A 27961-nucleotide genomic window follows, 5' to 3' on the forward strand; every position below is an offset into this window, starting at 1 on the left:
GAGGGACATTATATACCATGTGGCACTAACCTTTTGTGCCTAGCAGTTCCCCCCAGTCTGTTTTCTGTGCTATTTTGAGACCCATCTCAATTATTTGTGGAGAGATGGAAGAACAGATTATGAATTTTTAGAGATCAGCCCTTTGCAGCCGATCACATTTCTGAATGCATGAGCTCATCCCAATGGGCTTCTTCTCTTACAAGGGTTATATCAACTAGCAGAGAAACGGATAGCTGTTCAGCTCTTGTAACCCATATTAAATTGTCAGTAGCATTATTTAAGAATACCTGAAGAATGGAGTAGGAATTTTGTTGGGGGTTTTTAGTGCTGTACTGAAACCTATGGGACAGAAGAGCTGCAGAAAAGAAAGAGAGCAGGAGAATTGCTCCACATCCAAGCCCATTGCTTTGCAAGCCATTGATTTGATCAATGGCATCTTCAGACAGAAACTGTCAGGTAGCAAGTGAGCAGCTTGTTTTGCTCCAGGTGGGCGTAATGTGATTTGTTATATTGCCCCCTAGTTTCTGCATGTAGAACTGTTTTGATTTTTCCGTTGTTGGTCTGGTAGCATCTGATCAAGTCTTAGAATCTGTTATCATGCCATGCTTGGTTTTCCTGTGTCATCTATCTAACCATGCTCAGACCTCAGAAGGGGGGGGGGACCCTCCCTCTTGCATTGTTCTCTGCAGCCTGGGGACCTGGCCTCGCCGTTATATTTCCACATCATCCATAACCATTTCATGTAGCGTACACCATACATTAGTATACATAATATACATGTTATATTCTACATTATAAGGGACGTGGGTGGCGCTGTGGGTTAAACACGGTTCGAATCCCCGTGACGGGGTGAGCTCCCATTGCTCGGTCCCTGCTCCTGCCAACCTAGCAGTTTGAAAGCATGTCAAAGTGCAAGTAGATAAATAGGTACCACTCTGGCGGGAAGGTAAATGGTGTTTCCGTGCGCTGCTCTGGTTTGCAAGAAGCGGCTTAGTCATGCTGGCCACATGACCTGGAAGCTGTACACCGGCTCCCTCGGCCAATAAAGCGAGATGAGCGCCGCAACCCCAGAGTCGGCCACGACTAGACCTAATGGTCAGGGGTCCCTTTACCTTTACCTTATTATACATTATATAACACTATACTTTTAAAGCACCCCCCCCCCTCAAAAAAGAGCTCTGGGAACCATAGTTTGTTAAAGGTAGATTTGTTAAAGATAAACTGCAGTTCCTAGGATTCTTGGGGGGGGGTTAATTTATGGTGTGTATGCAGCCATGATTAGATTCACCCATTATTAATTGGTTTTTTTTTACACCTTCATTCAGAAGTTTACCATTCAAGTTGTGCCCAAGTAGTGATCAACAAAGTTGAAAGTGTGGATTTGGGTGTGAGTTTAGCTGACCAGATAGATGCACAGCCTAACCTGCATCGAGGCCAGGTTGCTTCTGCCACCAGTAGAGTAAACGATACTTGTTTGCAGTAGTCTGACTTTGATATAAGGCAGCTTCTGACTTGATATCTAGACAGCTACTTGAGTAGGAAGCTTTTTTTTTTTTTTAAGGCAGTGGCATGGAGATTGATGACCCCTATAAAACCTAAAAAGGTCACGCAGATAAATTATTATTTATTCTTGTTAGGGAAGTTTTTAATGTTTGATGTTTTATTGTGTTTTTAATATTCTGTTGGGAGCCGCCCAGAGTGGCTGGGGAAACCCAGCCAGATCGGTGAGGTATAAATAAATAAATTATTATTATTATTATTATTATTATTATTACTATTATTTAAATTTATTTAAATTGGGATCAGGCACCATAAACTGGGACATTCTGTCATTATTTAATAAATGTACCACTCCACCTTTCTTAACGTATAGGTAAGCTAAAAAATAATTTTTGACGGATAAAACCCCATTAGTATAAAAACATAAAAAGACCATGTTGAAAAAGGCCAGCTATCACCAGGATATCCGCATGAAACAGCCTTTGAAAGTCAGGAGGTGTTGGCCTCCTTACAAAAAGTCTGCAATATCAGAGTGGTAAGGCTTCCTTAGCAGTTAAACCTATGGGGGGGGGGGGGTATATGACATAAAAGATCCATAGATTGGACCAGGGTCCCACACAATGCTCTAGAGCAGGGGTCAGCAACCTTTTTCAGCCGTGGGCCGGTCCACCGTTCCTCAGACCATGTGGGGGGCCGGACTATATTTTTTGGGGGGGAATGAACGAATTCCTATGCCCCACAAATAACCCAGAGATGCATTTTAAATAAAAGCACACATTCTACTCATGTAAAAACGCGCTGATTCCCAGACCGTCCGCGGGCCGGATTGAGAAGGCGATTGGGCTGCATCCTGCCCCCGGGGCCTTAGGTTGCCTACCACTGCTCTAGAGGGCGCTGGGCCCACATGCACATCATATATTTAAAGTGCTATGTTACCACTTTAAACAGACATGGCTTCTCCAAAGCATCCTGGGAAGTGTAGTTTGCTAAGGGTGGTGAGCATTGCTAAAAGACCCTTATTCCCCTTACAGAGCTACAATTCCCAGAGTTCCCTGTAAAGTGGAATTGATTGTGAAAACTCTCTGGAAAATGTAGTTCTGGAATGGGAATAGAGGCCTCCTAAAAACTGTCACCACCTTTAACAAACTACTGCTCCCATAATTCTTTAGGGGGAGCCATGACTGTTTCAAGTGCTATTATATGGTTAAATAGAAGAGAGCATTCAAAGCTTATTCAGTTCTTGAGCTTCAATAGAACTATAAATCCCTCTGCTGGTCAGTTTATTGCATTGCATGTGTTAATCCCATGCAAGCAGCAAGTTTTAAAAAGTTAAATGAACGAAAATGCTTTCTGTCAGAGCTGCTTCCAGATCCTAGCTCACAGAGGATCACGCTAGCCAGCGATCATTAAATAAAAGTCTTTATTGAGTTACAGTTTCCATTCTCAAGCTGCTGCGTGCAACTCTACGTCTCATGGTTAGATCGGCGAAGCTCCATCTGAGTCTCCGCCCCTTGTACACCAACTTAATATCCTAGCCTTGCTCCACCTTTTCCGCCTGACTGTTCTTCTCTGGGTCCCTCTGCCCCCCGGGGTCTCTTCCTTCCGGGATTCCTCTGACGCTGACGCTGACCCCCCTGACTCTTCTCCCTCCTTTCGGCGGGCTTTAGGACCTGGCTCCCTTTCCGGGCTGCCTACTGCGCCACTTTCCTGTGCATTTGAACTTGGCACGCGCGCCCAACCTTCCACCTTCCGTCTGACCGTTTCTTCGCTCCCCGATGGAGGTGTGGCCACTCCTGACTCGTGCCCTCCCCCCTGTTGTGAGCTGCCAGCGCTTGATCCCTGGCGCCCTTCCTCTTCCCTGCTCTCTGGCGGTGACGCTGGTCCTGATTTCCAACTGCTCCCCTCGGAGTCCCCTCTGGCTCTATCTTCCTGGGGTGTCCCCCTAGGCTCCCCCCTTGCCCTGGCCACTGGTGCTCCTTTCTGTGAATCTTCTGATTCACTGGAAAGACTCGGAGATCTCGGGTCGTCGTCATCACTCATCTTTTCTTCTGCCTCCTCTCCCTCGCTCTCTGTTTCCTCCCTTGCCCTTGCCTCTGCTCCTGAACCCCTGACACTTTCATTCAAAAAGGCATGTTGCTTGCATACGCAAAAACCCATTGGGAATTGTAGGCTGAACAGGGCTGGTGGAGTTGGTGAAAAAACTGGATATTTCAGCAAGGCAACATTTTGAACAATATTCTGGATACTCAAAAACTGCATTTGGCTAGCATTCTGCTGTATTATTATTTTATTTATTGAATTTATATACCGCCCTATACCCAGGGGTCTCAGGACGGTTCACAAAATAAAATCATGCTAATAATAGCAGCAGCATTAACAATATAACTTAGGTGGAAACACAGCATGTAGAAATTTTTGAAACCTGAAAAGGTATATAAATGATTTTAAATAAGTCCAGCAACAATTCAATGCAGCCAAAATAAGTGACATTTCTAGTTGCCAGAGACTTTGTGAGGTGGCACATATTGCTCAACAATTGCTGCTGAGGCAATAGCGTAAAGGAGAAACATACTTTTAATGGTACAAAATGAGGAGTATTTTTCAATTTCCCAGTAAATAGATGTATGTCAAAGGTGCCTGTACAGACTTGTTGAATTTCATTTTCGATTTACAGCTTTGTAAACTCAAGCTCATATCATGTTAAAAACTGTGCTGGTATTCTCTTTTTTAAAATCCCAGAATTCCATACACTTCACTAGAAAGTACTTATTCACATAATACATAATGAATTCATGGAATTTGTTGCCACACACTGCTGGCTGCTAGTTTAGGTGGTTTCCAAAAAGCTTAGACAAATTCCCAGCTATTCATTTTGATGGCCATTTGCAACATCTGATTTCAGAGGCAGTGTATCTTTGACGAGCAACAGTGGGAGAGATCTTTTTCTTCATTCCCAGCTTGCAGGTTTCCCAGAAGTGTCTGGTTGACCACTGGGGAAAACAGGATGTTGGACTTGATGGACTTTTGGTCTGACCCAGAAGATGAAGAACTTATAGCTAGGGATTGGTGAATAAGTTAGTTTCACTTTCTGTCCATTTTTCATTTTTCCAATCTTGAATTCAGCTCTCTGCGTTTCAATATTACCTTGAGAATTTTTTTAAAAGGTCCTCTTAAAAATTCATCAGCATTTTAATGCAAAAGTTTTAGAAAGATTTATCTTGGATTGTACCACTTCAGGTTCTAAATGTGTGTGTACATTTTAATGTCCCCTTTGAAGGCAAAAATCCATATAGAAATGTAGCACATTTAGGCTGAATCCTTTTCAAAGACATGCTAGTTTTGTAGGTCATGGAATCATAGAACCATAGGATTTTAGCATTGGAAGGGACTCCAAGGGTCATCTAGTCCAACTCCCTGCAATGCAGGAATCTCAACAAAGCATCCATGAAAGATGTCCATCCTGCTTTTAAAGCTCCAAGGAAGGAGAGTCCACAACCTCTCGATGGAGTCTGTTTCACTGTCAAATATCTTTTACAGGCAGAAAGCTCTTCCTGATGTTTAGTCGGAATCTCCTTTCTTGTAATTCAAATCTATTGGTTCGGGTCCTACCCTCCAGGGCAGGAGAAAACAAGCTTGTTCCATATTCCATGTGACAGCCCTTTAGATATTTGAAGATGGCGATCATATTTCATCTCACTCTCCTCTTTTCCAGGCTAAACATACCCAGCTCCCTCAACCGTTCCTCATAAGGCTTCGCTCCCACACCCTTTCTCATCTTGGTCACCCTTCTCTGCATATGTTGCAGCTTGTCAATATCCTTCTTAAATTGTGGTGCCCTGAGAAGTCAGAGATGTGATCTGCCCCTTATATCCTAAAGCAGTACGACCAACACAACAAATTACGCACCTAGTCCTGATGAACAGCTCCTGTGTTGCAGAAATATTGAAAGCTACCATTGTTATTGCGTCTGTTGCAGTGATGCGGAATATATAAATCTCACCATACAGCAAAGATGCCATCCGTTAGGGTGACATGTCGTCAGTCTTGTTTGTAATTGGCATCTGCGTCGTACCCCCCTCGAGTTGTGCTTCAAAACAATGCTGTCTAACCACAAGTACTATCTCTGAGCAATAAGTAAAATATAGCCATAATATCAAGCTGGTTCTCAAACTCTAGGTGGCAGCTTATTCCATCATTTTTTCTCAGATGAAAGCATCAGTATGAAAGCAGTAGTATGCTATAGTTTATGCTTCTGACTGTTTATGAAAAAGTAAAACTATGGGAAATGGCATGGCAGTCTGAGTTACAAGCATCAGTTTAATTTGTACACATTGTGGGTGGCAAACACTACAAGTGCTACTTCAGGGTGGGTTAGAACAAGGCTTTTGGCACAATATATTTACTGTGAACCTAAGATTTTAGATCAGGTGTGAACAAGCTTGATGAGGATCTGTTGGTAGTTCTTTGAGCAATTCCCCACCCCCTAGACCAGGCTTCCTCAAACTCAGCCCTCCATATGTTTTTGGCCTACAACTCCCATGATCCCTTAACTAGCAGAACCAGTGGTCAGGGATGATGGAAACTGTAGTCTCAAAGCATCTGGAGGGCCAAGTTTGAGGAAGCCTGCACTAGACCTCCAAATCAGGTTGCTAAAATGGAGAAAGCTGGGGAGAAAATGAATATATTTGCAATGTAGAAAGATAGCGAACTGTGCTCAGGGAGGGGCCATATCTCAGTGGAAAAGCATCTGCCTTGCAGGTGGAAGGTCGCAGGTTCAATCCTTGGCATCTCTAGGTAGTGCTGGCATTGTCTGAAACCCTGGTGAGTCATGGCAGATAATATAGGGCAAGATGGACCAATGGACTGACTCAGTACAAGGCAGTTTTCTATATTTCAGATACTGAAAACAAATCCTGATCGGACCTTGCACTCAGGCACACCCTGTTCAGGAAAACTAACACAATATTCCCCACATCTGAACGTGCCCTATAGAGCCCATCACAATTCCTGTTTCAGCTTCCCTGCTATTTGATGAAATATATGGCGCTGTGGTCTAAACCACTGAGCCTCTTGGGCTTGCTGATCGGAAGGTTGGCAGTTCGAATCCCCACGATGGAGTGAGCTCCCATTGCTCTGTCCCAGCTCCTGCCAACCTAGCAGTTCAAAAGCACACCAGTGCAAGTAGATAAATAGGTACTGCTGTGGTGGGAAGGTAAACCGTGTTTCCATGCACTCTGGTTTCCATCACAGTGTTCCATTGTGCCAGAAACAGTTTAGTCATGCTGGCCACATGACCTAGAAAACTGTAGACAAACGCCGGCTCCCTCGGCCTGAAAGCGAAATGAGCGCTGCAACCCCATAGTCACTTTTGAATGGACTTCACTGTCCAGGAATCCTTTACCTTTTTACCTTTACCTCAGTAGCTATAGTGTTGAAAATACCTCACAGAGTACTTTGCAAAAAACCAAACTTTTCTTCTTTTCTGTTGCTTCATGAGCGGAGCGAGGCTCATAGCATTAGTTGCTACTGCTTATTCCCTATGTGAGGTCATAATCCTTGCTTTTCAAATATCTTAATCTTTTTTCCATTGCTACCAGCTGGAATGTCAAAAACAAAGGATTACATCTCCACTAATGGAAGGCTTGCTCCCTTTCTCACAGTATTCAACGGGAGCTGTGAATATTTGGTGCCACTGATATTACAGTGAAAGTTGCTCAGGAATATCTAGTAGGATTCAATGGCTAGGATCAGAATAGTCTAGCCTAACACATTGTGGATTGGGCTGGCTCCTGACAACCACACTTGCCTGGGACTTGATGAACTCAATAGGTTATATCCAGCATGAGTCTTACTCAGAGTAGATGCACTGGGATTAATGCATAGGACAAATTTTGTTCGAGTAATTCAAAGTGTACTCTGGGTGTACTCTGAGTTGGTTACAACCTAGAACGTGTGAGTGTGTGTGTTTAAAGATGTAAATATTTTCACTGACTTCTAACTTGAAGGTTCTCACTTTGACTTTTAGGCTTACAAGACTTAGGAGCAAGTGAAGGACTATCTACTCCCATATGAGCCTGTATCAGATGCCCTGTTCTAGGTACCACCTTCTGGGTCGTAAGGTAGGTTATGACCAGCAGTACAGCCTTTGCAGTGGTGGTGCCCTGGTTCTGGAATGTTATCCTCAGGAATATTCAGCAGGCATCAGTGCTGTTACCTTTCAAGCACTTAGTGAATACATTCTTATGTCCTAAGCTTTTAATGATTAATTTCATTCCTGTCATTTTCCTTTTTGTTGTTTTTATCAGTGTTTTTGTGCGTTTTTTGTGCTGCTTTCATCTCCTGCTTTGTTGCAATTTTTGATTTTTATATGTTCCAGACTGCCTCATTTTGCTAATCATCTTCAGCTGAAAGTCCATCTAAAAAACTCTTAAATAAATAAAATAATTATATGAAGAAAACATTATGAAATAATACCAGCAATATTCAGTTTGCTTTCATCTGAAAGAAGCCAAATCTGGGTAGCAGAACCTAGAACATTTCATTGAGAAAAAAAGGGAGCATGCAACATTTTATCACTCAAGTACTATTATCAGTAGCCCCTTAGTCATGTTGTTCTGATTCAAAATAAGCCATTATGACTTAATAAGCTTAAAATTTTGAAAACAAACGTAGAAAGGGTATATAAACAGGATAAAGATCTCAAGGAAAAAGTGAGGCAAAGCTTGTAAGCATAACAGGAAGTGGATGTGACACACTGGAACTTAACACTAAGGCTGTTGCCTATAAAAAGCTACATTTATTTCATAATTCTCATGTCACTCAGCAAGTGTTTCCTCTTTACTCCAGAGTATTATGAAACTTTCTATGGATTTGGATGTGGCATTCATACAGCTCTTTCCCGAAACCACATGCAGCACACAATGTATTCTTTGAGACAAAAGATTGCTAATTCAGACTCAAATAAATGCCTGCTATAAAATCAGTAAGTTGGTCCAAGAACCCACTGAGACCACAATCATAGCACCTTGTTCCTTGTGCACAGTTCTGGTTGCTGTTTTTTACCATGGTTTAAGCTTTAATTAATTCAGCTCAATTGTAAGAGCTGATAATGAGCAACAACTCTGAGACTTGACACTTTTTGAGAAACTCCAAGAGCAAGAACTGATTGGAAAGAAACATGCATGCTTACTACTGTCCTGGCTCTCAATGGATGAAGAACTCAAACTTGGATTATGGTTTCTGACAAAATCTTTAATGCTCAAATCAGAGCCGTACATAGGCAAGGCAAAGGTTAGAGGCCCAGCATAGCCCAGCTTTAGTGAGGCAAGGGAGAAGCATATTTGGACTGGGCAAGCAAACAGGCACTTCTTCCAGTGTGCTGGGCCTGAGCCATCTGCTCAGAGTGGCATCCCCGTGTCTTAGGTGACAGGGGAGGGGACAACACAGGCTCAGAGCCGGACTTGTACCTGCATCTCCTATGCAGGTGGAGACTCGCTGTTAGGGAAAGGTGGTTGGGAGAGTTCCTGTGGAGCCAACTGATCATGGCTGATGCCTAACCCACCTTCTCCCAACAGCCCTCTGAGTCCCTCTCTGGGGTCTGATTCTGTGCCCCAATCTTCCTTCCCATACAACTCTGAAACCTCCTGAGGACCAGGCGAGGTCTGGCTCAACCTACTAAGTCTCTCCCCGGGTTCATCCAAGTCCAACTCCTCGAGCATCATCCTGATCTGACCAGCCTCTCCAGGACATTCTCATGAGGCTCATGACAACTACCCACTCTAGATTTTATCTTAGCATAATTTTAGTTAGGTCAGTAACCCTGAAAAAATTGACCATGGTATCTTGTTGTCTTAAAGTTCAGGCAAAAAACTGGAGACTAAAAATTCAATATTTTCTTTTGCAAGTGTTTTCTTACTACAAGGCTTTTCACTGTGTTTAAACTTGCTCAATGTCAAAACACAGTTTGTTCCACTTGTTCTCTTTGCTATAGAAACAAAGCAAACTAATAACTATTGTCTGTCCTTTAAATGGAATTATTTCACAGCCTTTGGGATCTTTCACATGATTTCTCTGTATAATCTATTACAGTGTGATAGTTACGCTTTTTAATTCATGTATCATTTTCCCTTGTTTCCTTGAGTCTTTAAAGTCCACTCCATGCACAGATGTTGCAATGCATTTTTAATTGGTAGGGATATGTGTCTTCGAATTCAAGGAGGACCAGCTTTTTAAATATTGAAGGCCACCCATGCTATGTACACACAGTAATTACTGGAAGCCATTGCAGTGATATTGCTGAAGGTAGACTAACTTAAACTGGTTTTGCAAGGACTTATAGCAATCTAAGCTGTATCCCACAGGAGCATTATCAACACTGCAGCAATGGATGCACAATTGTCAAAACAAATCCACAACCAATTGGATATTGCCCATAAAAAGCTACACCTACACACAGTATTCCATGCACACTTTTAGGAATGTATTGCTTCTGGGTGAAAATGACTTGAGTGGAATCTGATAGTAAATTACAGTCTTGATTATCCATGGAGCAGTGTTAGATAAAATGTAGTAGGTAGTTACAGCAATAATATGTTATTATTTATATCCTGGTCTTCTGCAGTTGCACTTGGAAGGGCTTATAAGAAAATCTACATAGGCATACATAAAATCCAATTAAAAACAGTAATTTAAAAGCAGTTAGTCAAATACATTATGGCTGCAACATGCTTACCTGGGAGTACAGTGGTACCTTGGAAGTTAAACGGTATCCGTTCCGGAAGTCCATTCAATTTCCAAAACATTTGGAAACCAAGGCATGGCTTCCGATTGGCTGCAGGAAGCTTCTGCAGCCAATCAGAAGCCACGTCGGACGTTCGGGTTCCAAAGAATATTCACAAACTGGAACACTCACTGGTTCAGGAGCCAAAACATTTAACTTGCAAGGCATTTGGGAGCCAAGGTACGACTGTAAATTGTTTAACATAGCTGCAACTGAGGCAACAGCCAATTTCATATGTCAAGTATTAAAAGACTATCAAAACATTTTCAACTTCCATGAAAAAGTGCTTAGAGAGTGCAACTGATGCAACTTAGCTGGAAGGACATGGTGCCACCACTGAAAAGGCCTCTTGCTCATGCACTGAGAGAAAGGCTTCGTACGTAGGTCCATTTTGAAGCCCTTCCAGCTCTGCATTGGGACCAAGTGTTCCTTAAGATAGTCCCAAGCCACTAAGGGCTGCCACGTTAAACCTAATACTTAGCACAGTTGTTGTTTAAGGCACATGCAATGGACCTGTAATAAACCATACTACATGTAATTATAGTAAGTGTACATATCTGCCTTGCTCCAGCAATCCTTTTTCCAGCCTGCAAGGCATCTTCCATTCAGTAGATGAAACAAATTTGTGCAGGGAGAATTGTACCCAGTTACTCTTAGCCAAAAAAGGCTTGAAGAGTTAAATACTGTCTCATCTTCTCTCATATCCACCTGGCCAGTCTTTAGTCACGGAGGTGAAGCCTAATCAGGACAGAGATCACGTAGCTTGTGGAAACTCAGCTTTAAATTACTAGGCAATGTTACTTGGTTTCTTTTTAGAGCTGAGCCAAAGGGAAGGTGAGATTCATCAGGTGTGAAAAGCCAGTCTCCTTCTGGTGAATGTCTGGGCTGGGGAGAGAAGTCTTGTATAAGGGGATAAATTATTCTCCTAGAGCAAGAGTGGGCAACATTTTAGCCTGCAAAAACTATATCCAACTGTGAGAGCTGCTCGGGGACTGTATGTCAGTGGCGTACATCTGCTCACAAACATTCACCTAAGTACACGGCTTGATGGGGAGGAGAAGGGCAGACCAATCTCAACCCCAGAGGGAGGGCAGAAGCCAGGCCAGTCCTTGCTGTCAAACGCGAGGAAGGGCAGACCTCTCTATTTGGAATGCAGGCATTGTGCTTGCGATAGCTGAGAGCTTCCAAGAGGAAGCATGGCAGTCCTTATCCATGCCCCTCTTGAATAGGACACCTCAGGAACAGTCCATCCCATTTTACTGTCTGGGGTGAAGTATGGAGTCTACCAGAGCCTCACTTACTGGGGTTGCACAGCAGTAGTGGCTTCCAGTGAGATCTCACGAGCTCTCATGCAAGCTCTGCAAGATCTCGTGAGAGTTCTCGTTCTCCTGTGGGATTTCTCCACCCGAGGCAGCTGCTTCAGTCTGCCTCATAGGCAGCCCAGTCCTGAGAAACCCATTTACGGCAGGATACAGAGCCAAGGGTGGCAGAGGCAGCAGGGAGCAAAGAGCAGCAGCAGAATCCTCCGACAGCTAACAATCCTGCTCTGTTTATTTCTTTAATATTTGTGTGTTTCATATGGAAAAGGAAATGCATTTTCAGACCATTTTTATAAACAAAGCAAAAAATGAAAAGGCAGAAATATAACAGCAGTAGCATGGTAAGAAAAATACAGAGTCATTCTAGATCTTTTTTTTTTATTAAAAAAAAATTACCTTTGATTTCGGCAAAGAAGTAAACATTCTAAAGCAGTGTCTCAGATCACTGATTTGTCTGCCTGACAAATGGGTTGGCAGACCTGGCCTGTTCTATATGGGTTTGTAGAGATGCAGAGTCTACAGTCCTTCAAATGTTACTAGACTCCCATACCTTGATTATTAATGTATATTGCATTCCCTTTCATGTGGAGATTTGCCTGGCTCCTTCCCTGCTGACAGAAATTGAAAACGTTTTCCTTGAAAAAGGCTTTTAAGATCCAGGTCTGCTGCTGTTTTTAATTATTTCAATTGCTGCTTTTTATGGCTGCGCTATTGCATCCATAATGCAAGGGTAGGGAACCTGTGGCTCTCTAGATGTTGCTGGACTCCGGCTTCCAGCATTCTTGGCCATTAGCCTTGATGGATGGGGTTCATGGACATTTGTTGTTGTTGTTTAGTCGTTTAGTAATGTCCAACTCTTCATGACCCCATGGACCAGAGCACGCCAGGCACTTCTGTCTTCCACTGCCTCCCGCAGTTTGGTCAAACGCATGTTCATAGCTTCGAGAACACTGTCCAACCATCTCGTCCTCTGTTGTCCCCTTCTCTTGTGCCCTTCATCTTTCCCAACATCAGGGTCTTTTCCAGGGAGTCTTCTCTTCTCATGAGGTGGCCAGAGTATCATGGACATTAAAGGTAAAGGGACCCCTGACCATCAGGTCCAGTTGTGACCGACTCTGGGGTTGCGGCACTCAACTTGCTTTATTGGCCAAGGGAGCTGTCATACAGCTTCCGGGTCATGTGGCTAGCATGACTAAGCCGCTTCTGACGAACCAGAGCAGTGCACGGAAACGCCGTTTACCTTCCCGCCGGAGTGGTACCTATTTATCTACTTGCACTTTGACGTGCTTTCAAACTGCTAGGTTGGCAGGAGCAGGGACCGAGCAATGGGAGCTCACCCCGTCGCGGGGATTCGAACCGCCGACCTTCTGATCGGCAAGTCCTAGGCTCAGTGGTTTAACCCACAGGACCACCCGCGTCCCATCATGGACATTAGCATCCAACAAAATCAGGAGGGCCCAAGTGAACCACCCCAGTCTTAAAGGAACAGATTCATAGTTTTAGGACACTCCTAGAACTAGGGGAGGTACAAGCAGCTTCTGTCATAGAATGCCTACCCCCAGCTAAAGCTGGTGTGCCACCTGCAATCGCTCTAGACAGAGACAGTCTAGCAATTCTTTTCCATAAACTTGCAGCCTTCAGATTAGAGGGCTCTAATGCTTTGAAGACAGTTCAGAGACTGCAAGAATAGCAAGGTCATGATCAGATGCTTCTCCTTCAGGTGTTTCTGCCATCTGAGGAGAGATGAGTAGTGCCCACTCTGGTTTTATTATTTTTATTTATTAAAACATTTATATACCACCCTTTATCCAGTTTGGATCTCAAGGCAGTGTGCAACATAAATTAATGGATTTTTAGAATTAGGCATTCAACAGTTTTTAAAGGGCACAACAACAACACAGGCCTTTTATCTATGTTGCTTCTATCTGCCTTTAAAAAGTCAGTCTTCTATTCTGACCATATATTTTGATGGGGTGTTGTTGTTCTTGGGTTGTTTGTTTGGAATAGGCCCTGAAAATATTTGCCTATTTGTGTTAAATGCACATAAATCACTCTTGCCTGTTTTATTGTATTTTAAACATGTTGTAAACCAACTTGGGAATTCCAGTTAGTAGGAGTGCAAATAATCCAAATGCATAAAATAATGCCAACCCCTTCACTCTTTCTCTTCTTTTTGGGAATACTTAGAGGAGAGCAAATGTTCTCTGTGTCACCACCAGTCTAGAAAGCAGTGACCTTATTCTGATTGGTTATGCTTGCCTACAGTGACACCAACAGACTCACTACATAGAATCATAGATCTAGTTCAACCCCCTGCAATGCAGGAATATTCACCTGTCTCATACGGGGATTGGACCTGCAACCTTGGAACTATCGGCAAGGTTGTACTAGCAGGAGGAGAGAGAGAACATTGTGCATTTGTGTGTGCAGAATTGTACCAAAGCAACAACCTGTAGAATACTAACCGTGGACAGCTGGGTACAGTATTTTTTAAAAGGGTAGAAACAAGGGCTGCTCTAAAAAGTCAGTACAGCCAAGATCAGGGATAAAGAACCTCTGGCCTTTTCAGATGTTGATGGATATCTTCCATCATCCCTGACCATAGGCTGTGCTGGCGGGGCCTTGCATATTATCAGTTCTCAACCAAGTCCATCAAAAACAGAAGCCTCGTGGGACATCTTTGTCTTCATACTTCCTTGTCTTTCTTGATAGTGTAAAAAAATAACAGTACTAATAAATAACAGTACTAATGGGTGGTAATGAATGTTGCCGATAACAGATCGTGGTAATGAGGGATTATGAAACAAGTTTGCAGGAAGATGTGGCTCAAGCCCCTTCTGCATTCTCCTACAACTTGAGGAACTCTGCAGGTTATCGTCTTGTGCACTAGTTCATTATGTTGTACCATTTGTTTTTAACCTTGGCTTGTCCCTAAGACATCTGCTCTGCTGTGATTAATAATGCTGATAGAAATAAATTGTTGAAGGGCAGTGCTGCATTGCATGACTAATTACCCTCCTAAATTATGTGTTCATAAATGGGCTTTTTTAATATTAAAAAACACATGCACCGTGATCCACACATACAGAGAGAGATAAATGAAACCTTGCTAAACTGCCCAAATTCAGAGCAGCAGCAGCACCCTTGCCGAGGTGACTTTACAAATGAGAGTCCTTCACTTTTCCCCACATACACTTTTTTTAACCATACACTGCCTTAACTGCCCTTCATTCAGCCTGGGTATTATTCCCTATCTTCCAAGGTGAAAAAGAGTACCTTCATAATCAGAATGAGAAAGAATAGGTGGAACGCAATTTTGTATTGTTTCACGTTCCTGCCAGGAAGTATTTTGTTGAGCAAAGCAAGGCTACCAGTTTTAATGGATAGAAATTGGGGGACCCAAAGGAGTGTGTGTAAATAAATAATTGCTAAATTCTTCCATAAAGCATAAGACCTCTGAGTTCCAGGGTTAGAGGATTACATTCCTATGCTCCTAGCCTTGAATCTCAGCATGTCAGTGCTACCTTCCATTTGTCCTGTAGCAGAAGCCTTCAATGTTTCCAGACCCAGGACACACTTTTAGACATGCATTTGGTGCCCCCACAGGAGGCAGTGATGATCACCACAGCAAATGACTTTAGAAGAGGATTAGGCAAATCCATGGAGGACAGGACTACTGATGGCTACTGGCCACGAGGGCTATGCTCTGCCTCCACAGCTGGAAGCAACAATGCTTCTGAAAACTAGTTGCTGTAAACCACAGGAGGGGAAAGTGCTCTTGCATTCAAATCCTGCTTGCATTTGGTTGGCCACTGTGATAACAGGCTACTGGATTAGATGGGCCACTGGCCTGAGCCAGGCTCTTCTTTTGTTGAAGTTGTGCCACAGAAGTTACCAACGAGTGGTGCTGTGGTCTAAACTACTGAGCCTCTTGGGCTTGCTGATCAGAAGGTTGGTGGTTCGAATCCTTGTGACGGGGTGAGCTTCCGTTGCTCTGTCCTAGCACCTGCCAACCTAGCAGTTCGAAAGCACACCAGTGCAAGTAGATAAATAGGTACCGCTGTGGCGGGAAGGTAAATGAATGTTCTGTGCGCTCTGGTTTCCGTCACAGTGTTCCATTGCACCAGAAGCGGTTTAGTCATGTTGGCCACATGACCTGGAAAGCTGTATGTGGACAAACGCTGGCTCCCTCTGCCTGAAAGCGAGATGATTCTGTAACCCCATAGTCACCTTTGACTGGACTTAATCATCCAGGGGTCCTTTACCTTTTACCTTACCAACAAAACACTCCCAGTAAAATTTGTCATCTGACTAGTGGGCCACTAAAAATTGTTTTGCAGGCCTCATCTAGCTCATGGGGCATGGTTTAGCCCTCTCCTTTTTAGAGGTATAAACTTTGCAAAATGTGAAAACCTGGAATTTAAAACTTAGAATGAACAGTGTAATCGCCAGATATATTGGTAGTTCTTTGTTCCTTTTAAAGAGTTTTAGATATAGCATCACAAGTCAACAACAGATTGGGTAGTGCACTTATTCAAAGACAGAGGGCAACTTGGCCATTATAAAATGTGTTTCATTTTCCGAGAAATAATTCAAAGATTCAGTGCCACTTCAAAGTACCACTCTGGCAATGAACTGCCAAATTGGAAACAACTTATTGCATGGAATCTTGAGGTTACCAAGGCATAAAGAGAAATACTCGAGGATCTGTGTCAGACAGAAGATAAACATTTCTGAAACACAACTCAACTATAGTGGGCTAAGAAAAGGCAAGGAATTTAGAAGGTGATTCAGAATACGAAAGGAAAACCAGTGTATGTTGGCAATGCTGCTGTCATGACCGACATTAGAAAAGGCTGCAACCCAGTTGTGGATCCTGGACTGTCCGCTGAAGTCCAGTGCCCCATCGCACTAAGTGGAAACAGATCACACACAAAAAAGAGGACGGAGGAGGTTTGCATAAAATTGGCATATGCTAATTCATAGGCTATAGATGAAAATTGTGAAATCATTGTCCTAATTTACAAAGAAATGCAACATATCTCACCATAGTGGGGGGAACTTAGACCAGGTGACCCATATGCTTGCTGAGTCTTCTGCACAGAGGCTAACTATCAGTGAATCAACTTCAAGATCACTGATCTCCTTTGTCTTTAAACTGTACTTGGACTGGTAGCCTTTTCAGCAGAGGACTGCCCGCCGTAAAGTAGGCCACCTGACTGCTGAGGCTTGGGGTTAGGTGAGTGTTAAGCCCAAGATCTGAATGTATGGGATATATATTTTGAGTGGGTTTGGGAATAGAGTCAGAGACCCCTCATAAACAGAAGGCTGAATATGAACAAAGAAGAAACAACACTCCAAACTAAGCAGTAACGCTCAGTGGGTGTCAGTCTATTTGGGTGAATGGGGCCCTGCCAGTCTGCCAGCAGCCTGCCCCACCTGCCTGCCTTCTGACTTATGACAGCCTGTCAGCTTCCTCCTTCTTAGCCTCAGACGATGTAGTCGGTGGCAGCTTGAAATGCAGAGGCCGTTTCCCCTGCTGTTCTGTTTTTGTATACAACATTGTTTTTGTATCAGCAATTCCTGTTATTATTTTCATTGTTGATTTTATATATATATATATATATATAGTTAAGTTTCTTCAAGATATCTTACTGGAAGCAGTTCATAAATGGAAATAAATAAATAGAATCCCATTTGGCCCCACCCAACTTTTGCCTCAGAATCCACCCACCCCCTGGAATATGGCCGCTGGAATCCAGTTGCCCATAAAAGAATGCAAGCCTTTGGGTGGAAAAATGTTTCCCTCAGCCCGATTCTACTCTGTCAACTGTTTTTATTTTCTTGGGAACAGACTGCCCTGCGGTCAGCATTTCAAAAACAGGACAGGCTATTTGTGCAACAATCTGTTTTCTACAGATCACAGTAAGCATCACCGCCATGTGGCCTGGCAGATTGTGCGCTCCATGGGGCATGTTGGGTTCTTCACATTCATGCATGTGCATTTCCTTGTTTGTGCATTAGAGATGAAACGCAATTGCCTCGTGCAGGCTGCGTACACCCTGTAGCTTCAAAGCATATTCGAAACATATTCTTTTCCTCAAAGAATTCTGGGCACTGAACATTACCCTTCACAAAGTTACAGTTCCTAGCAACCCTTAAGAAACCACAGCCCCAGAATTCTTTGGGGTGGGGGAATGTGCTTTAAAGTTATAGTGTGTACACAGCCTCAAAAACTTAATTTCCAGAGATGCTGGAGAGGGAATGGAACTTTGAGGAATGGCCATTCTAGCCAATGATCGCTAATAGCATTGGGACAAGCATCCTCAAAGTGGAAAATTTGAGTTGCTGACGGGAGATGGCCCCTGCAAAGTAGGGAGGGCCAAGTAGTGGAAATGTTCAGTTTGGCATCCTTGCTGATTCCAAGAAGCAGAATATGTGAACTGCAGACCTGCATTGTTTAAAAGGAGGTGAGTGTCCAAGTGGACAATCCACCCTGCTTTGTCTTCTAGCCCCAAATATTCTTGCTTAAGCGAATTGAAAGAGAAGAACAGGAGCTTGTAACCGCAAGCACTGGCGGAGGAAGAGGAGTGCAGGGAGAGCACACCGCCCCCAGCAACGCGATCCTGGTGAGGTGCCATTGTGGCTGCCCCCCCCCCCCCTGTGCTGAGTGCCACGCTCCTGTGGGCAGCACACCACGCCCCCAGGACGCACGCCAGCCCTACCCCCACCTGCTCTCCACCCCCTGGTGCTGGAGCATGAAGCTCCACCACTGACCCCAAGCCAGGCTTTCAAAAAACAACTTGGATTTCTCTTCCCAGCGAACTGCTGTACATATTCAATCAACAGCCTTCAACCTTTTCAGTCTTTGGGCCCACGTTTAATTCCAACCTGCCACATGATACCCATTTCTAACTGTGTAAAAAATCTTCCCCTGTCTGCATCTCCTGTTTGCTGCCCTCTCTCTTTAGCCATATGCAGTTGTTTTTAATTCTTATGCATGTGAGGGGCGTGGCAGCACTTTTGCCCCTCTATCCCCCAGTCTTCCCACATTGAACAGGAAGGTCTGGATGCTGCCTTTCTCCAGGAAGGAGCTGCAAAAGTGTTTTCAGCCATAAACTGATTGGCCAGGACAATGCTGGCATCTGCTGTTCCTATTGCAGTTGCTGCTGGTTTTCTCCTACCTGGAGAGTCCACCTCTCTTAGCCCTTCTGGTCCTTGTGGCTGTGCTGATGGGAGTGCAATGGGCCGGCCCCACCTTGGTAGGCTGGTGTGCCTCTGTGGGATAAGGGGTTGGTTGGATTGTAGATGGAAAGAAGACGAGGAAGAAAAAGGGAATCCCTATAGGCATTTGTTATTAGTAGTGCTGTATTTCATTGCGGGCTGGGGAAATTTTAGCTGAGCACTGTAGCTGTTGACAATTGCTGCTTTGCTACTTTTTGTGCTCTCGTAGTAGGAGACTCCTGAAAACCCATCTAGCTTTTATTGATCTGCTGCTTTTCATCTCCGGGTAACTTGTTTCTTGAAGTCTGTAATGCTGACACAGATAGATGATTCTACTATAATTAGAACTACTGAATGAGATACTCCTTCTCCACCCACATCCCCACTTTGGCACTAAGTCCAAGAGAAAGAGAGAGGAAACTCCTGCTAGCCCCTCCACCTCATTTAAGCTAGATGGGGTGATTGTAAGAAATCCAGCCTTTCTTTAAATCGCTGAGATTTGATTACTCCGAGGACGAGAACCAAAATTCAGATCTTTCAACATACATTGGGAAGCTCTGCTGTTAGGCTTTTATCTGTGGGAGATCGGAGCTTCGGGGCCAAGTGGATTAAGAAAAATGGCAGGTTGAAAGGAAAAGAGGGAGAACAAAAGGCTAAACTAATTGTAAATAATGTTGTGACGGAAGAACTTAAAATTGAAAAAGGGACACGACAAGGTTGCCCAATTTCCCCACTTCTTTTTATTTCGGTCCTGGAGGTTTTGCTGAATATGATTAGAAGGGACCAGTTGGTTAAAGGTATACAGGTCGGAACTAAACAGTACAAATTGAGAGCATTTGCAGATGACTTAGTATTGACGTTACAGGAGCCAGAATCTAGTACTAAAAGGGTTTTAGAACTGATTCAAGAATTTGGTCAAGTGGCAGGATTTAAATTGAACAAGTCAAAAACTAAGGTTTTAGAGAAAAATTTAACACCGATTGAAAGAGAGAGGTTTCAGAATGAGACAGGTTTAACAGTGGTTAAGAAAGTTAAATACTTGGGGATTAACATGACAGCAAAAAATGGGAACTTATTTAAAGATAACTATGAAAAATGTTGGGCTGAAGTGAAAAAAGATTTAGAAATTTGGTCAAATTTGAAGCTTTCATTGCTGGGCCATATTGCTGCGATAAAAATGAATGTATTGCCTAGAATGTTGTTTTTGTTTCAAACATTGCAAATTGTGGACAGAATGGATTGTTTAAAGAGGTGGCAGAAAGATATTTCTAGATTTGTCTGGCAGGGCAAGAAGCCCAGAATAAAATTTAAAATACTAACGGATGCAAAGGAAAGAGGTGGATTTGCCCTGCCAGACCTCAAACTTTACTATGAATCAGCAGCTTTTTGCTGGCTGAAAGAATGGCTACTTCTTGAAAACACTGACATTTTGGACCTAGAAGGTTTTAACAATGTATTTGGATGGCATGCATATCTATGGTATGATAAGGTCAAAGCACATAAAGCATTTAAAAACCACATTGTCAGGAAAGCGCTGTTTAATGTTTGGATAAGATATAAGGATTTGTTAGAAAATAAAACCCCAAGGTGGCTGTCACCAATGGAAGCGAAAGCCTTGAAAAAGCTCAATATGGAGGTCAAATGGCCGAAATATTGGGAAATTTTGGAACAAGATGGAGATAGACTGAAATTGCAGAGTTTTGAAAAACTAAAAAACAAAGTGCGAGACTGGCTTCATTATTTTCAGATAATGGAGGCATTTAAATTGGACAAGAAAATTGGCTTCCAGGTGGAAAGATCAAAATTAGAAACTGAACTGTTAGAACCCAAAACTAAGAATTTGTCAAGAATGTATAACTTGCTGCTAAAATGGAACACTCAGGATGAAACGGTAAAATCGGCTATGATTAAATGGGCACAAGACGTTGGACATAACATTATGTTTGGTGACTGGGAACAGTTGTGGACCACAGGTATGAAATTTACGGCATGTAATGCCTTAAGAGAGAATATTATGAAAATGATATACAGGTGGTACATAACCCCAGTCAAGCTTGCAAAAATCTATCATTTGCCCGATAATAAATGTTGGAAATGTAAAGAAACTGAAGGTACATTTTTTCACCTTTGGTGGACGTGCCCAAAGATTAAGGCTTTCTGGGAAATGATATATAATGAATTAAAAAAGGTATTCAAATATACCTTCCCCAAGAAACCAGAGGCCTTTCTCCTGGGCATAGTCAGCCAAATGGTGTTAAAAAAGGATAGAACTTTCTTTATGTATGCAACAACAGCAGCAAGAATACTCATCGCAAATTATTGGAAGACACAAGAACTTCCCACGCTGGAGGAATGGCAGATGAAACTGATGGACCATATGGAACTGGCGGAAATGACTGGCAGAATCCGTGGCCAGGGAGAAGAGTCGGTGGAGGAAGATTGGAAGAAATTCAAAGATTATCTACAGAAACACTGCAAAATTAAAGAATGTTAGAGTGATGTTGGATTGAAAATAAGTGGTTTCCAGCTGTACAGGATTTAAAGTTATAGATAGACTAAGACTAAATATTAGGATTAAAGAAGTTTAAGGAAATGGAAATTTGGTACTTAAGAGGTAAAATTTTAATGCTATATCACATTAAGATTAAAGATTGGGATTAAAAAAGTGGAAAAGAAATTGCTGGACAAACAATTTGGACTGGAATACAAAAGAGGGAGGTATGAGGAGGTCCAGAAAATAAGTAAATTTAAAAACGGAAATGAAAAGGTGATATTGTTTTTAATTGTTCTGTTTCTTTTTTTGCTTTTTGTTCTCTGTGGTTTTTTTTTTTCCTTTTTGGATTATGTACTGTGTATTTGTGTATTTCTTTTTTATGTTTTTCTGTTTAACTTTTTACTGAAACTTTAATAAAAATCATTTTTTTTAAAAAAAAGGAAAAGAGGGAGAATGACAATGACATCCCTCCGTATCCTAATCCCAAACTGAGAAATTGCTTTCCTGGAATTCAAACATTCCATTAAAATTTAATATTAAGATAGACACCTGGTTGGGGGGGGCGCTTTTTGCACCATTGGAGCGCTCAGTCTTTTTTCTAAAACAAGACACATTTTTAAATTATTTATTATTTATTTGCTTTTGGTTTTTTCAATGGCCACATTTTATGGGGAACGTATTAGGGGGTCACAAGACATCATAGTATCACAGTGGGGGACTTAAGGGAACAGTCAGTCTGTATATTTGAATGACACCGTTGTGCTCAAATTCATTAGTAACTCAGAAACTGTGGGACTATGCCTCAGTTGTCAATGGGAGTGGTTATTTAATATTTTATTTATAAGCCCAGCTTTCGTCCCAGAAACTCAGAAAAGTGTGCATAGTTCCCCACTCCTCATTTGATCCTCACAACATCCCTGAGTGAGGGTTTGAACCTAGGATTCCTGAATCCTAGCCTGATATTCTGATCACTGCATGTTGGGATACTGCCAGGGAGATAAAGTCCATCATGGCCCCCAAGCCGGCTGCCGGACAATCCACCGACCTCCCGTAGTCACGCAGTATCAGCAATTAGCGACATGAGCTCCAGAACATTCTAGAGCCGATGCACACTCTTTATTGGCAGATAATGCACAGCAGAAGTCGCACTCAGGAGAGCATTATTTACAAGTTTTATTCAGCGTTGATCAGAACAAAGAAAACCATGACTGCCTGCATCGATGTCTCCAGACACAGAGAGAGAAACGAAAGCAACAGAAAAACATAAACATCCTGTGAACAGGAAATACGCAGACTCTGTGACTCACAGCCTGCTCCCTTTTAAGGTGGAACGGAAATATCCTAACATCCTCCCCCTTTCCGTGTAACCTGTAGTACCTGTGGTTCAACCCAATTGCAACCTTTGTACGTAAACCTTAAGTTGTTCTCTGTTAACAACCTTAGACAACAGATCAGCAGGAATTTCATTTCCTGGCATGTAGGACACCTGAATGAGTCCTTTCTGAATACACTCTCTTGCACGATGTAACTTAATCTGCAAGTACTTGGTTCTTTGCTTGCAACTCTCTGAGTTCAGCAAAGCCAAACAAGATCTATTGTCTTGATACACTTGTACAGGACATTTCACAGAAACTCTGATGTCCTTAAACAGTTGCATCAACCATTCACAATCCATGAGTGAAAATGACAGAGCATTGAGTTCTGCTTCACAGGAACTTAGGCTTACTGTCGTCTGCTTTTTGCACAACCAGTCAAACAGGCAGTGGTTGTACATGTAGCATACTCCAGAAGTGCTTGTACCATCCGTGGTGTCACTTCCAAAACTTGCATCTGCAAAGATTTCAAGACCTCCAGTCTTCTGACTGGTGAACCTCAGCCTGTAGTGCAAAGTCGCTTTCAAATAGTGGGCTATGCGCTTCAGAGCTTTCCAATCCTGAACAGTAGGATTGTTAGCCTGTCTGCTAAGCAGGTTAGTGCTTACAGCTATGTGAGGTCTTGAGCATCTAGCAATGAAATTCAACTTGCCTAGAATGCATCTGTACAGCGTTGTGTCAGAAAACGCTTCAGCAGTACTGTCTACCTGGTAACTTGTCACCATCGGTGTGTCTGCTGGGTTTGCATCAACCAAATTCAACCTGGTTAACACATCAGCAATTTTCTGTGTTTGGTGTACCAGAAAATTACCTGCTTGGTCCCTCTCCACCTGCAGAGAAAGATAGTTGGATACCTCACCAAGATCCTTCATGTCAAAGTGCTCCTTCAGCTGAGCTAGGGTGCTTTGGTACAAAGCCTGATTCTTCCAAAACATCAGAAGATCATCAACAAAACATAAACAATACAGTTTGTTTTGCCCCTCCTCCTTGACAAACACACATGGATCAGCTTTGCCCTGGTGAAAACCTAGAGAAAGCAATGTCTCAGTGAGCTTTGTGTTCCAACACCTGGCACTCTGCTTGAGACCATATAAGGATTTCCGCAGTTTTACAGACCATTCCCTTCTGTATCTGCATCCCATCAGGTGGAAGCATAAACAGCTCCTCCCCCAAAATCCCGTACAAAAAAGCTATATTAATGTCATGATGGGAAACATGCAGTTTCTCCTCTGCAGCTATCTTGAGCATCAGCCGAATGCTCTCATATTTGACGGTGGGTGAGTAGGTCTCGTGGTAATCCTGTTCTGGTACCTGTGAAAAACCTCTGGCAACCAATCTGGCTTTGTGTCTGACAACCTTGCCATTTTGGTCTGTCTTGGCCTTGAAGACCCATTTGCTGCCAACCAGTCTCATTCCTGGGACTACCGGTACCAACTCCCAAGTTTGGTTCCTGTTCAAGGAATCAACTTCAGCCTTCATGGCATTAAGCCAAGGCTCAGCATCTTTAGAGGTTAACTCCTGAACCTCTTTGAAGCTTGAAGGTTCCCACACCTTCTCTGAGCTACTAAGAACAGCAGTTGCTGTCTTAGCAAACTCATCAGCAAATCTCTTTGGAGGTCTGCCCTTCGTTGCTCTTTCAGATCTGCGTACTAGACGCAAGTCTTCTGGACTCATCTCCTCCTTCTTAGGAGAAAAGTGACCAATGGTGAACAGTGGTTCTTCCAGTTCATTGTCAGACGCATCAGATGGTCTGACTGAGGCCTTTGCGCTCTTGTAGTCTGCTGTGTCATCACTGTCACTGACACCAGCAGCAGCGCCGCCCACTGAACTGGAATCCGAACTCTGATCATCATCACCCTCAGCTTCCTCAGCTTCCCCAACATCATCTGCTTTTTTCACATCACCTTCATCCTCCCCTGGGTAACTCTGGAAAATTCCCACATTTCCCCCCCACTTAGGATTGTACTCAACACTCTTTGTGAACTTAATGGACTTAGAGTCAGTCATCCACACCCTGTATGCACCTTTTTCGTACCCTATGAACAAACCATGTGCCCCACGCTTCCCAAGCTTGTTGCTCTGTTGGGTGTGTACCCACATGTCAGAACCAAAGATTCTCATGTGCTTGATGCAAGGTTTCTTACCAAACATCTTCTCATAGGGAGTACAACCAATAGGTGATGACAATCTGCGATTATAAGTGTAAACAAACGAGTTCAAAGACTCCCCCCAAAACTTATCAGGGAGATTGGCATCATGCAACAAAGTTTTCAGTCCTTGCAGCAACGTTTGATTTGCTCACTCCGCAAGTCCATTCATCCATGGCGATCTAGGCGTTGACAAGTCATGCTGGATTCCCTTCTCAGTCAGGAAAGCTTCAAACTGCTGAGAAGTGAACTCCCCGCCTCGATCAGTAAACAGACAGCCAATACGTTTACCGTGAACATTCTCCAACCAAGCACAGAATGCCTTGAACTTCGGAAACGCTTGCGATTTCTGCTCGAGCATAAACACATGAATGTACCTGGAAAAAGAGTCAATTAGAACCATGAAGTACCTTGCTCCACCCAAAGAGGGCGCAAGTGGACCAACCAGGTCTGCATGCACTAGCTGGTAGGGTTTGGAAGCCTGCCTGCTAGACTCCTTGCCTTTTGGAGCAACCTTCACCTTGTTCTCTGCACAAGATACACATTTCATGTGAAACTTACAGGGTTTGATGTTCAAACCCTCAACTATCTCTGGCATCTTGGCCAGTGCCTTACAAGAGAGGTGACAAAACCTTCTGTGTGCATCGTGAATGCATCCTGCATGAAGAACTTTGTTAGTTTGTGCAACACAACAAGAATCAGCATTAGACACAACAGCACCATTGTCATTATAAGTTATACAGAACAAGCCATCCATAAACTTTGCATGCAAAATGTCCTCTTTGCCTTTTCTGATGACACAGACGCACCTCTTGAAAGAAATCTCAAAACCACGCCCAGTCAGCTGTGGGACACTGAGCAAATTGTCTGCAGCGCCTGGAACATACAGTACATCTTTGATGGTCGTGTGCAGACTTGCCAGTCTCACAGTCCCTTCTCCTGCGATTCACAACGTCTTTCCGTCAGCCAGGTGGATCTCACCTTCTTGAGGTTTGAAGGAGATAAAGAGATGGCGGTCCTTTGAGACATGGCGGGTACACCCCGAATCAATAACAAACCTGGCCTTGGCCTTTGGAGCAGTCTTTCTGGCAAGCATAACCTTGTTTTCCACCGGCGTGGGCTTTTGCTGCTTGCCCCCCTGCTCCTGTCCATCAGACTTGCCTTTAGCCTTTGGTGAAGCTGTGCCAGCAAACAAAGCCTTGTTTTTCTCTGGCGTGGGCTCTTCACCCCCCTTCTGCTTCGGGCCATCTGCAGGCATCTACCTCTGTTTACTTCTGGCCTTCCGGCCTCTGCAAAGGCGATGACCTTGGTTCCCATGAGAAACAGAGCTCTCAGCTGCCGACTCCTTGGCTCCCCCTGGAGGTTGGAATGCTGCCTGGGATGACATGACAGTCAGCTCCCCCTGCAGCTTGCAACCGGTGCCCTCGGCATCCCTGCATTCACTTGCATTCTGGGAAACAGCCAGGACCTCCGACGCAGTCAAACTCTGGGCTGGGATGACTGGCAAATGGGCTATCTTCAAAGCATTCTACATCTTACGTGCAGTCACGTTGCCAGCTAACGTTTTAATTTCCTCCAGAGAGACGGACAAGACTATTACGTCTATGGCCCTCGAATTCTGGGCTCTCCATCTATCTGTCAGAGGAACTGGAGGGGCTTCAGACACAGTATGCCACACTCCAAACTGACGCAGCAAACTCTCACACCACACAGCCCAGGTCTGATAATTGTGCCGATTTAACTTTGGGCACTCAGCAGCCTCAGAAGCTTGGAAAAACTCCATTCCAGCTTTTTACTTGAGCCGTGAGCCTTTATGCCTTCAAAAACTTCTTATCTCGGCAGCCCATAAATCACGAAGCTTGCTTGGCGCAGCTCTCAGACCAATTAGGCCAGCCGGACATCTGAAGCCCTTGCCGCGGCAAACAGAAAAGCCTCACTTTCGCTTTTCCCACATACCTCAACGCAGTCTGCCGCAGTCTTACTCTCCTGTAAGTGCCGTGAATCTGGGCCCGAAACCTGTTGTTGGGATACTGCCAGGGAGATAAAGTCCATCATGGCCCCCAAGCCGGCTGCCGGACAATCCATCGACCTCCCGTAGTCACGCAGTATCAGCAATTAGCGACATGAGCTCCAAAACATTCTAGAGCCGATGCACACTCTTTATCGACAGATAATGCACAGCAGAAGTCGCACTCAGGAGAGCATTATTTACAAGTTTTATTCAGCGTTGATCAGAACAAAGAAAACCATGACTGCCTGCATCGATGTCTCCAGACACAGAGAGAGAAACGAAAGCAACAGAAAAACATAAACATCCTGTGAACAGGAAATACGCAGACTCTGTGACTCACAGCCTGCTCCCTTTTAAGGTGGAACGGAAATATCCTAACACTGCACCATGCAGAAAACACACTACTGAAAATAATTGTCTTTATTTAAGTGCTCATTTACTCTGTTCATCTTGCTATGCCTTTTGCATATTCGGGATTGAAGCGGGGAAGACTATTTTCTGGGTTATTTCCTAGATTCTCACATGTTCTCCTACGATAGCATAGCAAAAATTACTAGACACTATCCAGGGGTCATTTCTTACCACCCTGATAATGAGAAGTGTCTGCAGTAATCAAAACATTCATAAACATCCTGGTCTTATTGCAACTGAATTAATATTGGCTTCCCTTATGTGTTCCTGGCTTACACTGAAAGGTCCCTATGTCTCCGACGGGCAAAATGTTACTAAGGAGGTGAAAAAATGAGTTGCAAATGCTAATGAGCAAATAAAAGTTCTGTCAACTCTTTCAGGAAGGAAACAAAATTAAACCTTTCCCTAAACACGATCGCAGTTGACAAAATGCTGGATGTTTAGGTGCCAATTATAGCTCTTTCAGAAACTCTCAACTCTTGTCATAACACATGCCATAAACAAGGACAGATTTAGAGGTTCTTCATGACAGTTATGTGTAGGATGTTGACAGTTGACTGTTAAATTTCAAGTGCAGGGGAAAATTTCCCTCCCTATAGATCTTCGCTTGTTTATTATGAGGGTGTTTTCTTTGCGAGTTCAATCATACATTCGCTGCCTCACGTTCTCAGCGCTTGACATTTCCATTTAACTCCCCCCCCCC

General features: G+C 43.4%; 1 protein-coding gene across 1 annotated transcript in view; it reads left to right on the forward strand.

The window, feature by feature from the left end:
- Positions 1-27961, forward strand: part of HDAC9 (histone deacetylase 9) — a 497559-nt gene that overhangs the window by 9284 nt on the left and 460314 nt on the right. The window contains exon 2 of the mRNA XM_080974605.1: positions 7526-7619. The gene's annotated coding sequence lies outside the window, so the exon portion shown is untranslated. The remainder of the gene's footprint in view (positions 1-7525; positions 7620-27961) is intronic.

This window comes from Podarcis pityusensis (assembly GCF_964106645.2).
Source record: "Podarcis pityusensis genome assembly, chromosome: 12".
In the NCBI taxonomy this organism is placed as follows: domain Eukaryota; kingdom Metazoa; phylum Chordata; class Lepidosauria; order Squamata; family Lacertidae; genus Podarcis; species Podarcis pityusensis.